Source organism: Cynocephalus volans, chromosome 8 (genome assembly GCF_027409185.1).
Source record: "Cynocephalus volans isolate mCynVol1 chromosome 8, mCynVol1.pri, whole genome shotgun sequence".
NCBI classification, from domain to species: Eukaryota; Metazoa; Chordata; class Mammalia; order Dermoptera; family Cynocephalidae; genus Cynocephalus; species Cynocephalus volans.
In genome coordinates, this window is record NC_084467.1 from 139,057,158 (window position 1) to 139,069,528 (window position 12,371).

At 44.5% G+C, this 12,371-nt stretch overlaps 2 pseudogenes; both read left to right on the forward strand.

Moving 5' to 3' along the window:
• Window positions 1–12,371, forward strand: part of LOC134384956 (procollagen galactosyltransferase 2-like) — a 162,983-nt pseudogene that overhangs the window by 38,123 nt on the left and 112,489 nt on the right.
• LOC134384834 (UPF0696 protein C11orf68-like) lies at window positions 11,415–12,293 on the forward strand (annotated as a pseudogene).

Here is a 12,371-nt window from a genome sequence, read left to right on the forward strand (position 1 = left end):
AAACAGCGTCTGACTCCTGCCTGTTTCCAGGGCCCACATGAAAGTCAAACTTTCCAGGTACTGATTATGGAACAGAAAGGGAGTGCCCCAAAAGGTATTTCACCGACCTTGTCTGATTATGTTTCATTCTCACTGGTGAAGTATCCACATTTTAAATATTTAGTGATAAAGAAAAAAGGGCAAGGACAACATTCTTGCATTCAGTTATTCACTTAGCAACACTTTATTTGGTGCTGATGCCAAGCACTGTTCTGGCCTTGAGGATACAGTGACGAGCAAAGACAGACATACCCCTGCCCTCATCGAGCTTACAGACCAGGAGGGGAGAAGAAAGTTATTCAATACCACAGAAATAAATGCAGAATTGCAACTCTGACACATACTAGAGAGAAGAGGTACATGGTACCAAAAGATCATATAACCAGGGATTTCACCCATTTGGGGAGGTCAGGGAAGTCTTCAGCACCTTGGAAGTCTAGGGCCCAGGATCCTTGTCCAACCTGCCAAAGTCATCAGATGAACTCTAGAGCAGGCTTTTAAAAAGCTAGCATCTCGGTCATCCTTTCTCTAAATCCCATTTCTCCATTCACAGCAAGGGCAAAGGTCCTTAAACTTATCTGTGTGAAAGGAAATAACCAAGTTAAGGGAAAGTTTTGAGAAACAAGAGAGCAGTCAATAGTGCCATTTGCTCTTACAACATTATTCTAAATTATGAGCTCTTGGTTGACTGTTTGTTCCTGAGACATGAAGACAGCCAGTGACCCATGGGAGCTCTAAAGTAACTTCAATGCCCTGTGGCAGTGGCAATATTGCTGATAACATAAAGCCTGCTGACAGACCCAGCACTGTGAACACAGAATTACAATTTACCCTCTACCCTCTTTAAAATGTCTCCTTTTGTTTTAAACCTCACTCCAAAGTACAGTTTCAAAATAAGACCCTTGACATAGTGGTTGATGGGGCAGTCATGTGAGTGCATCTGTGTGATTCAAGGCTGACTCTAACTCCTACTGCTTCTGAGACGCCGGGCATGCTGTCACCTCTCAGGACCTCATTTTCCTCATCTGTGTAAGAGGGATAGTAAGCACACTGCCTCCTATGGTTGTCTTGAGGATTAAGTGAGATGTGACAGAGGACTAGTCTGGTGCCTGGCTGCGAGTGCGCGCTCAGCTGAGGTTTGCTCTGGCCACCCCCTTCTCTGCAGAGCTACTACAGTGAGTAGTAACTGCAGTAGCGAAGTGTGTCTAGACTGTATTTGTGCATGCACCCCTCCCCAGGAGCATGTTACAAAGCCACACGGACCCTGGACATGTTGAAGCACACGGTGTTCCTTCCCTCTGACAGTAGTTTTCCACAGTAGAGATGGAAAAACAAAAATACCATCAGAATAGTCTCCAGTTTGCCTGGACACCACAACTAAAATAACTCAAAACTCCTCAAAAATATTTCTTCAACTTGCACATGGGCATGAGTATAGGATATGAACAGGTATCTAACACCTGCCAGACAGTGGTCTTCCCACCTGGCCCCCACCATGTAGAGAAACCACAAGTGAAGTGATATGGGAAAACCAGACTTAAAACTTTTCAAAGCAGGTAGATTCAAGACAAATATTTTCCCTCTTCCTCCTGAGCTGGCTGGGCGTGTTGTTACTGGAGCCAGGGCAACAGGTACTGGGTAACAGCGATGAACTGGACTGAAGTTTTTCATTAGCCGGAGCCAAGTTCTCATTCTGGGTGACTCTCTGGGAAAACAGTCTTTAGTTTGCTTCGCAAATTGGGTGATTTTTCTTTCTGTTCATGTTTCTAGTCCAGCTTTTTCAGTGAAGAAACAAGCACTGTAGCAAGAAAAAATTTAGTGGCTTTTAAAAAAATTAAAATGCTTTATATGGGGTTAGTATTATTCTGGTATAGATTTGTTGCTTCTTTTGAATATAGTCACCATTTTGTCATTAATTTATCGAAACATTTATCTGTTCACTTAGCCATCCCACAAGCACATGCTAAGTGTTTACTATGTACCAGACACAGTGTTTTTTTAATCTGTGGGGTAGAATGGGGTATTTTGATTCATGTATACAATGTGTAATAATCAAATCTAGGTAATTCGCATATCCATCACCTCAAACATTTATCGTTTCTTTGTGTTGGGAATATTCAATATTCTCTCTTCTAGTTATTTGTAAATACATAATAAACAATTAACTACAGACACCCTACAGTGCTGTAGGACACCAGAACTTATCCTGTTATCTAGCTGTAAGGTAGAGGTACAAATACAGTTCTGAGGAAAATGGGTCGGAATGTTGGAAATCACACCTTGCCCAGAAAACCCAGCCTATGTGGCAGCTGTGTATGATAATGGAATAAAGTAGGCCAGTACTCCATATGTATTTTCAGCATTTCCTTTGAGGAATTCAAAGAATAAATTAGTGCTAAAGCCAAGACCTATCACAATCTGGGAAAATATATTATTTCAGAGAATTATTCACCAGTTTATTTTCTCAAGCAGGACACGATGCTAGAGACCTGGGTAAGTGGGGCACACCTCTTCCCTGCTTCCTGTACCTACCCATCCCCAACAGCAGCGTCGCCCAGGCCTTCCGCAGCCACCTCACCCCCTTGACCAACCTCCTAGCCCAACAGATGTACATGGAGTTCCACAAACACATCACACTCTTTTATAACCTCTGCCTCCACACATGTTGCTCCTCCTTCTGGATTATTCTTCTTTCTACCTTCCCCTCCCCCTAAATACCTACTCATTCTTCAAATCCTAGTTCAGACTTCTCATTCTTCCAGAAACCTCCCTAGCTCCCTCCTCCCCTGACCCCCACACCCCTTTCCAGCTGTTCCTTCCTCTCTAGCGCTTGGAGACCTTGTCATATGAATACCATTGTTGACATCACACAGAATTACAGTTATTTATTTATGCACTTGTATTTCCCATTCAACTATGAGAAACTGGGTGCACCTTAACATCAGTGACAAGGTGTTGTTTTCCAGAGGTGCCATGATTCCTGGCACATAGTAGGTGCACAGAGGTGTGTAGCCGGCATCTGTCCAACTGAGAGACTGTGCAGGTGTTTTCATAGTCCTTATTTGATAAGAAAGGAACCACTCAACAAATATTTGTCGAGCACATATTACCTGCCAGGCACTGTGAAGTGCTAGGGATGGAGGAATGAACAAAACAGACTAATATCCCTGCTGTCAAGGAGCTCACCGTCTGCACTTGAAACTGGGTGGTCATAGACTCAGTAAATATTCTATTACCAGGCAAGAAAAGGAGAACTGATATCGAGATAACCAGCAGTCTTTGCCGTACTAGTCTTCATTTTCTCTGTGTTTAAATGGGCATGTGTGTGTGTGTGTGTGTGTGTGTGTGTGTGTGTGTGTGTCTATATATATATATATATTTTTTAAAGGTAGACTGTGGTAATTCTGGTTTGTTTGCCTTAAGTGTGTGTGTTGAACTTTGTCAACTGTGTCTTAAGAACTGATTCAGCAGGCTGTTATTTCTTATATGAGGGGGTGTGTGTATTGGGGACAGCCAGAGAAAGGCCAACTTTCAAGGAAAGTGTTCATGAAAGCTCCTTCACATGCTCTTGGCTCCTCACAATAACCCACTGAGCTAGGCAGACACAGCAGATATTATTGACCCATTATACAGATGGAAAAGACAAGGCACAGAGAGTTCATGTAAACTTGTTAAAGTTATAAAGCTAGTTGATAGAAGAGTGTATCTCCTGACTTTATGCTTTTTATCTGATTAAGGACATAGTTAGTTAAATAGTAGTGTCAGGTAACTCAGGATCAATGGGTAACTAAAATATTTACTGTTATTTTTTACTGCAGTTGTTTCCAGAAAGGAGCAAATCAAAGCAAACCTCTCTGCTCAAAGCACGGACACTACCTTTAATTCTCTCCTGACCCTTGATCTGAGGGACTGCTTTGCCTTTCCATTGTCACTGTGGTTCAGCCAGTTCTCCTCACACAGAGCAGCTCCTGGTGGTGAGGCCCTCCCTGTCGGGGATTGCTTCATTTAGCAAGTGCAGTCCTTGGGCTGTGACTTTCTCTGTGGTCACACTGGCTCCAGCTTACCATGACCTCATGCTTCATAGATTCCACGTTTTGCCGTAGCATTGCCCTGCCAGGCTTGAGGACCGGCTGTTTACATGGTGGCGTCCATCCAGTCTGACCCTTAGGGAGTGCTGGGCTTCTCCTCAAGGTTTGCTCATCCTTGTCCTGTTCCAGCTTTGCTGCCCAGCAACTCTGCCAAGACCTGACTGTTCTTGCATGCTCACAACAGGGGTCCTTGCATCTACCCGTGTCATGTCCAATCAAGATATTCATAAAGAATCCCTCTCTGCTGCATTGGAACAGAAAACTGAGAATTTCAAAAATTAAGAAAATTATATATCAGGAATGAAGTACAAGTGAAAAGAGAACAAGCTTTGGGAGAGAGTCTCTGAGCCTCAGATTCCTCATCTATAAAATGGAGATAATAGTATCTACTTGATAATTATGTTAAAGATTAAAGAAGTGTCCAGCTTAGTGCCTGGAACATAGTCAGTTCTCCATAAATGGTAAAAAAATAAAATAAAAGATATTTTCTTCTTTTTCCATAATATTTAAAATTTCGGCAGTAATACTCAAGGGAAATGAAAATATATGTCCGCACAAAAACTTGTCTGTGAGTGTTCACAGCAGCATTTTTTATAATAATTGAAGAGTGAAAACACCCAAATGTCCATTAACTGATAAGTGGACAACAAAATGTGGTATATCCGTACAATGGAATATTATTTAGGCATAAAAAGAAGTGAAATACTGATACATGCTATAACATGGATGAATCTTGAGAACATTATGCTGTCTGAGAGAAACCAGGAATGAAAGGCCACAAATGTATGATTCCATTTATATGAAAGGTACAGAATAGGCAAATCGAGAGGGACAGAGAAGGTATATGTGGTACTTGTGGGAGGTGTACACTTAAACTCATTCCATGGTGCCCGCATTACTTTTTTCCAATTCTATCAATATTAGACTGGTTGAGAGAATTATTGCTCAACCTGTGCGTGTTTGTCCTCCCTGTCTCATCAGAAATGCTTTCTGTGTTTGCGAAAGCAGGGAAGTGATATGATTGCTATTCTTCCAGCCATATCTGAAACATTTAATTACTGAACTATGTGCCCTGAGCATGTGTAGATGGATGGGCCTTCGCTGTTAAGAGCTGAAATAATGTGATCTCTGTGTTGGGTCCGTGGTTTCTAGAGAGAACCTGCCAGTTTGGAATATTTTCATGGCATTTTACCCTAAACGTTTTTGTAGGTTATAAATAGACTTTTAATCTCTACAACCCTGATAGCTGGCTTCTCTTGAAACAATTGGAAAATGTAGCATTTCTGGGCACACATTTCAGCATGGCAACAATCAGACAGGGCCTGCCTGTGCCCATTCTTAACAGTCCTCTTCTCTTACTGGTGGCTCATCCACGGCCCATGTCACTGCTTCATGTTATCTATGCTCAGCCTTGTAGGCATTGGGGTTGGAAAAAGTCCCCCTGAAATTGTTCATTCATTCATTCATCAAACCCATGACAAGTGCCTATTTTGTATGGTAAACTCTTTAGGTAGTGGGACAGTCCCTGTTCTCAGGGAAGAGAGGCTGGTAATGGAGAAAGAAATAGTTAATTATAATACCTGAGCAAGTGCAATGCTCTAAGTAGGAGCAGGTATTGACAAATCATTACAGGTATGGTGTGTCTAATCTAACCTGAGGCATTAGGAGTTTGGAGAGGTTCAGGGCTCCTGGAGAAAGTGTTCCTGGGTCCTGCCGTGTCCTCTTTAGTATCGAGCTTCCGTTCTTGACCAGGGAGGAACATTTAACTAGTAACTCCATGTCTTCAGGGCATATCCACAAAATAAAGAACTTAATGGAATTGGAAAATCTGGTAAGAACGAGAAAAGGGGAAATTAAAAGTGGGTGAAAAGAAGTGGGAAGAAGAATATACAAGAGACGGAGGAGAAAAAAACAGGAAAAAAATGTACTTAGACAAATGAGAAACATATTTGTCTTGTCTCAGACACTGCTGTTGATATTTTCATAGAATGCCAAGGGTTTTAACTCCAAGGAAAATTATGCTGAAGTAAACCTAAGCAAAGCTTACAGGAGATTGAGGAATCTTCCCACTTTCCTTGTTTTGTTTCCTGCTCGGACATTTACATCCGTTCATTCTGAGGTGATCATATTGGTCATGTTGATTAATACCCTTGACAAGGTAGAGAAGTCCTACCAATTTGACACGTGCTTCCCGGGCTTCCTCTCTCTGTGGGGCAAGCGTGGTGAGGGAGACTGTGTTTGGGGGGTCAGAAGGCCTGAAGGAAAAGTCCAGGCTCCAACACCTACTGTATCAGTCTGTTTCTGTTGCTTATAACAGAAACACCTGAAATTGAGTCATTTGTAGAGAAACAATATTACTTACAGTTTCAGAGGCTAGGAAGCCCAAAGTCCAGGGAACACATCTGACGAGGGCCTTGTTGGTGATGACTCTACACAGCAACGCAGGGTCTCACATGGCAGGTGGCGGAGCAAGAGAGAGCTTCTCGTGTGCTCTGCTTTTAAAGCCATCAGAACCACAGGCATGACCACCATTAAACCATCAGTAGATGAATCCACTCACTAGGGCATAGTCCTCACAACCTAAGCACCTCTTCAAGGCCCCATCTTTCAATTACCATAGTAGGATTTCCCAACCTCTTAACACTGTCACAGTGGGGCTCAAGCTTCAACGAGTTTGGGGGTGACATCCAATCCATAGCATCTACAATATGCATGACTTGAGCAAGTCATAACCTTTCATCCTCGGCCTTCTTTTACATAACAGGGGATATAAAAATAATGCCTAACTTAGCTCAGAATGGGATAGTGCATGACATAAAAGTTGAGAGGTTCTTAACACAAAGAGAAGAAAAATAAAGCTGAGAATTGAAAGTATCAAGAAATGGCTCCTTTGTAATATGTTTAATTAAGTTCATCTCAATTTTAATAAGACGGTAATAGGCTTTTGAATGAACTGTTAACTGGTCCATCAGTGAATTTTACCATTAGGGAAAAATCCTGCCCTTTAGGAATGAAATTGGCTGGTTGCTTGCATTTCCAGAATCAAATATTTCTTTCTACATCACTTACCCAGGCTTCAGGTATGTCATGTCTATGATTGTTTCTGGGATGAAATGGGGCATACTGAGGAGAGATGTTGAGGGGGTATAAACATTTATTTTGGTGGTTTCACGAGAAGTGAATTTTTCTGATTTCTTTGTTCATTAGGAAGAATTGCAACTAGCCGACTTGGTAGGACCTAGAGAAAGGCGTTTGTTGGGAGAAATTTCCAGCCCCCCAATCCACATCTGTGTCCTTAAACCACATCTATATCTAGTTTCCACCTGGTAGATGGGTTCCAGATCTTTAGCTAGAACTCCACCTGGTAACCAGGAAGCGGGAACCCGTTGGTATACTCTGCCTAGTGGTTGAGCATCTCTCCTTTGGCAGACCTGCTGCTGGTGAGGCTTTCCCTGAGAACAGACACAGAAGTCAGGGGACTTGACGACATGACCTTCCTTTAAAATGAACTTTACTACTTGCTTCCACAAGTGGAATTTTATTTTAGGTGGAGCTCTTTATTTTGGACACCAATAAGTCCTCCTTGATGGATAAAAACAAGAGGCACTTAAGAGGGTAGTTTGGTGTTCAAAGCCTTGAGTTGGAAAATCCACTTTTGCCAACTCACTAGTCATGGTGATAATTATCCAGATGGTGACTAACTTTGATATTCATTCCATCATCTTTCCCTTGAGCCTCTGGAGAATGAATTTTGCAGGTTCTCAGACAGCAAAGATCAATTGCTGCCCAAAGTTACCATCTTCTTGCCCCACTGATTACAGTCCTGTTGTTCTATAGTGTCAGAGATCTAGACTTTCCAGGGTGCAGGGAAGCTGAGAACATTCCTTGAGGTTTAGCCTGAATGGGAGTGATCGTGAGTCCCATGTTCTCAATATCTGTGTTCCATCTGCTGAGAGATTCAGTTTGTATCTTTAATATGGTTCCAGTGGCCCCACACTCACCCATGTGAGTTTAGCCCTAACAACCTCAGCAGGACTTGTAAAAATAAACGAGCCAGTTCTAATTATTTCAAGTTGGCTATGAGTTTAAGAGCCAAGTCTTCAGAATGAAAACTGACCCCTGGGACACAGAGAAATGTCAGTGTATTTAGGCATTGCCAGATAAATCTCAATTTTTTTTTTTTTTTTTGGTCCACAGCTAAGCAGTAAGCTATGTCATCCTACGGACATGTTTATTTATTGGTCTGCTCTATGTGCTTCCACGCAACGGTGACAATGCATTTTTTAACTCAGAACTTCATTGGCCAACGAGATCCCTGCACATGCTGTTGATCACATTTCCAGTATGTGTTTACCTTTGTCTTAATTTGCTTTTGAATGCAAGACTCATGGGCCTTTGCTAACTTGCACAACTAGATAAGAGGATAAAGGGGAAATAGGAACTAGAAGCAGAATCAGAAGGAAAGCACATGGGCAGTGTTAGGGTGAGAAATGGCCACACTTTCTTCCGAGGCCACGGTGGATATTGCACCAGTTTCTACCAGCTCTTCCATTTCAGTTACTAGCTCTAAAGAAAGCAAGCAAGAACTGATGGCCAGAGGGGGGAACAACTATGAGCACTGAAGTTGTATCAGGGCCAAAGCCCCTCTAAAGGAGGAAGAGGAAGACCTCTTAGTGGTTGGAAGGTACTGGTGCTCTTTAGAGGTGAAGGTAAGTCATTGTCCCAACATGACCTTCAAAGAAAAGTAAATATAGCTCAAAAGCTGAGCTCTTCTTATACTCTTAGCCTGAACCAGAGAGACTGGAAAGAGAGAGGGAGCGGAGTTAAGTGTGAATCCACCGTGGTTGGGAGAACTGAGCAAGGGTGGAATGGTCTTCACCTCCCAGGAGCAGGGTCTCCCAGCCAGCGCATGTGCCTTAGCCTGTCTGAGCCGCTATAACAAAACACTTTCGCCTGGGTAGTTTATAAGCAATAGAAATTTGTTTCTCACAGATTTAGAGGCTGGGAAGTCCGAGATCAAAGTGCCAGCAGATTTGGTGTCTGGTAACAGCTTGGTCTTCACTCCATAGATGGAGCCTTGTTACTGCGTCCTCAAATAGCAGAAGGGACCTGAGCGGGTAGGGCACTGCCTTGAACCTCTTTATAAGGTCACTGATCCCATCCTTGAAAGCTCCACCCTGAGACTTAATCACCTCCTAAAGGCCCCACCTCTTAATACTGTCATATTGACAATTAAGTTTCAAGATATGAGTTTTGGGGAGAGTCATCCAGACCACAGCACCATGCCTGTGTTTTCAGAAAGAGTGATTTTCCGGTTTGATTAGTGACTAAATCACTTGCAGGTCACCTCTCCCAGTGTCCAGCTGTCTGTTCACATCATTTGTTTTCTTCAGGGAATCCATTAGCTATAGGTCTTTTACCTTTCTGGGCGCCTTTCCTGGTCTGATTGGAAAAAGGACAGACCCAAGACTCATGTTCCACCAAGACTGGAAGGAGCTTTCAGGCTTGACAGAAGGGCCAGGGTGCCCCAGCTTCTCCGAAGGGGTTCACACATTCTGGGTTCTCGGTTTCCTAGCACGATGGAAAAATCCACCTCAGCTGTAGAGGTTTTTCTGTGCAGTTAGTTGCTTGTGGAATCTTGTGCAGGACAAGCACCTCCCTGTTGCATTGTTATACAGGGCTCTGAAAATAGAGCTCTTAACACGAGCCTCATGTTTCCTCCAGAGAGCTTGCATCTGGGCCTTTGCTGTCTCTCTCTCCAGCCCTCTGAACAGCCCAGAGCCCACATGTTTTCGTTATTATGTATTCAAACGGAAACACATGTTTGTCAGAAGGATTAAAAGGCAGCAGTTAGAAGTGGATTTCTGTGTGTTTGCCCTTTGCAAGGGGAAAGGAGCGATCAGGCAGTTTCGTCTTCAGTGGGGGGTGCCAGCCTCCCGCAGTGGGCTGGGGGGGGCCGCTGCACTCTTCTTCCTCTGGGGCAGGTGCAGGAGAGATGGTCTTGCACATCAGAGACCGGTGGGGATGCGCCTCCCTCCCCCCACAGCTGGAGGATTTGTTCATTTCCTCGGGAGCCTGAGAACAAAACTAATCTTAACAACTCGGCATAGTAACTGTGTAGAAATTTGTTTAACTCAATAAAGAGAGTATTTTAGTCTGTGCTTCTCTAGTTAATTAGACACGTATCTCTGCAAACTCCAAGCAGCTAATTTGTAAGGATGTTTGTCAGAAGTGGATGCTTAGGCAAGTTTTGGAGCTGCTTAATCTGTATACCAGGAAAATGTGCCTCGTACAATAAGACACACTTTGTCAGAAGGATTAGGAGAATTTTAAGTCCTGTCGAAGAAACAACAATGAAGGAAAGAAGTCGATGCTATGTAAGTTCTCCTACACTATTTCTAAAAAATGTAGGAGTAATATAGAATTCTCGTAACTTTTAGCTGACATTGTAGTCAAGGAGGTTTTTTTGTTTCGTTTATATTTACTCTTACTTGTAATACATGAGTGAAGAATATGGTGCCTTAAGTCTGATTCTCAGTTTCAGGAATTGCTCTATGTGTGCTTCAGAACTATCATGGGGTCAGTGGTTTGCCTCTCATAGTGCTCTTTATGGCTATTACTGGATGTTGGTGGCTTGTGGCTGTGTGTCACAATGGATGTGATTTTCGCTGACATGCTGTGCTGCTCTGCACAATCGCAAGCCCGATGGAGCCTGTGGCCCTCTTTCACGCTGCTTTCCGGACCACTTTCCCACCTCCTGGAGTTGCTCAGTGCTCCTTTTTACCCTTTCTTTGTCCTAAGGTGCTCCCTGTCAGCTTCATACATCACCTCTCTCTCGCCAGGTATCGGAATGGCCAGGTGGGCCTGTGGGTCTCCCTCCCTCGTAGACCTTGTTGTGAAGAGAGAAGCTGGTTCTCATCCAATTTCAGGAAGAGACTTGAAAGTAGATCCATTTGGTTATTGTTATCCCCTCTAGTTTTTGAATAATGTTTTTAATAAGGCTAGTTTTAATTCAAATACCTATTTTACAAAATAAGATCTTCAAATATTAGTCACACACCTCTATCCCCTATTTTTCTGTACCTTATGACTTAAGTTACAGTGTCAAGTTACTTGCTGTTGGACAGAAGTTTGTTCTCTGTCTATGTGGATTTCCACTTTGCTTTGTTTAACAATTTATTTTTTTCTCTTGAACATTCCTGAACATTTTCTCCCTTAAAGATTTAATTGTTACTTTTGGAGCAGCAGTGATGTCCAAAACTTTATATAAGAAGAACAAAAGCGAAGATGGCGGCTGCGGCGGCGGCCGTGGCGGGGACGGGGCGCGAAGGCAGCGGCGCGGATCCCCGGCAGGAGCGGAGCCGGCCCGGGGCTGGGCCGGCGCCGAACGCAGCGAAGGCCGGAGCAGGATGGAGCCAGGTGAGGAGCTGGAGGAGGAGGACTCTCCAGGCGGCCGTGAGGATGGCTTCACTGCTGAGCATCTGGCTGCGGAGGCCATGGCAGCCGACATGGACCCTTGGCTGGTGTTTGATGCCCGCACCACGCCTGCCACTGAGCTGGATTCCCGGTTGGCCAAGTACCCACCATCCCAAGTTACTCGCTATGGGGACCCGGGTTCACCCAACTCTGAGCCTGTGGGCTGGATCGCAGCCTATGGGCAGGGTTACATCCCCAACTCGGGCGACGTGCAGGGTCTGCAGGCAGCCTGGGAGGCTCTGCAGACCAGTGGGCGGCCCATCACACCAGGTACCCTGCGCCAACTGGCCATCACTCACCACGTGCTCTCGGGCAAGTGGCTAATGCACCTGGCACCTGGCTTCAAGCTGGACCACGCCTGGGCTGGCATTGCCCGGGCCGTGGTTGAGGGCCGGCTTTAGGTGGCCAAGGTGAGTCCCCGGGGCCAAAGAGGGTGGGCGCCAGGTCATCTGTGTTTACACGGATGACTTCACGGACCGCTTAGGTGTACTGGAGGCAGATTCAGCCATCCGTGCAGCAGGCATTAAGTGCTTGCTTACCTACAAGCCTGATGTCTACACCTACCTGGGCATCTACCGGGCCAACCGCTGGCATCTCTGCCCCACTCTCTATGAGAGCCGTTTCCAGCTGGGGAGCAGTGCCCGTGGCTCCCGTGTGCTGGACCGCGCCAATAATGTGGAACTGACCTAGTGAGACCAAGTGGGGGGAGGTCATCCTCTGCTCGTGCCCCCCGCCCCCTTACTGGGGATGGATCCTCCTGTCTTTCTC